Source organism: Emiliania huxleyi, assembly GCF_000372725.1.
Source record: "Emiliania huxleyi CCMP1516 chromosome Unknown EMIHUscaffold_18, whole genome shotgun sequence".
In the NCBI taxonomy this organism is placed as follows: domain Eukaryota; phylum Haptophyta; order Isochrysidales; family Noelaerhabdaceae; genus Emiliania; species Emiliania huxleyi.
Window position 1 is genome coordinate 152,931 of NW_005200784.1, and position 786 is coordinate 153,716.

A 786-nucleotide genomic window follows, 5' to 3' on the forward strand; every position below is an offset into this window, starting at 1 on the left:
CGAGCGCGGTAACGAGGCGGGGCTGGTCCGGGTCCAGCGTGATGCCGCGGGAGGCCGGCTGTGGGTGGGCCGCATCACGCACGACCCGTGGCTCCCAAGCGCGCGGCCGCGACGCGCTGCGCACCCTCTTCCGCGCTGCGCCCGCTCTCGGCATGGCCGTCGTCCGCCGAGATCACCTCCTCTTCGCGCCGCAGGTGCACAACCAAGGGCTGGCCACCTCCGTATCCATCATGATGAAGCCAATGGGCCAAAATCGGACTCCGCTCCCCTCCCAGGTGGCCGGAGGGTACACCTCGGGTCGGCGTGCTGGGGGGGGCGCCGGTGCGCAAGCCCACTTTCCGGGCGACCCCGAGGGGGAGGAGGCCGGGCGAGTGGCAGCAACTCACTGTTAGTGTCCCGGACCGTTGCGGCGCCGTTTATACGGCCCCTCGTGATGTCTTTCCGATTTTGTATTGTGAGTCGTCCTCTGGCCAGCCGAGGGGCGCCAGAACGGCATGTGTACTGGTGCTGGGTGCGGGTGCGGAACGGGCTTTTTTTAAGGTTCTTCATACTCGATAGCGGTCCCGCCGTAGCTCGCGCATAGAAGCAGGAAGCTAGGCAGAGGCCGCATCGCGTCAGCTGTATACGTTTTACCCAAAACCGAAACCAAAACACGGATCTCCAAACCAAAAAGGGAGGAAAGCCCTTATGTATGGATATAATAGGAGCGCGGCGGGTGTGTGTCGCCTCACCGGGAGGGAAGCGGTCGCGGCGTGCAGCGGTGGAGCTGAGTCTGCGGCGTGCAGC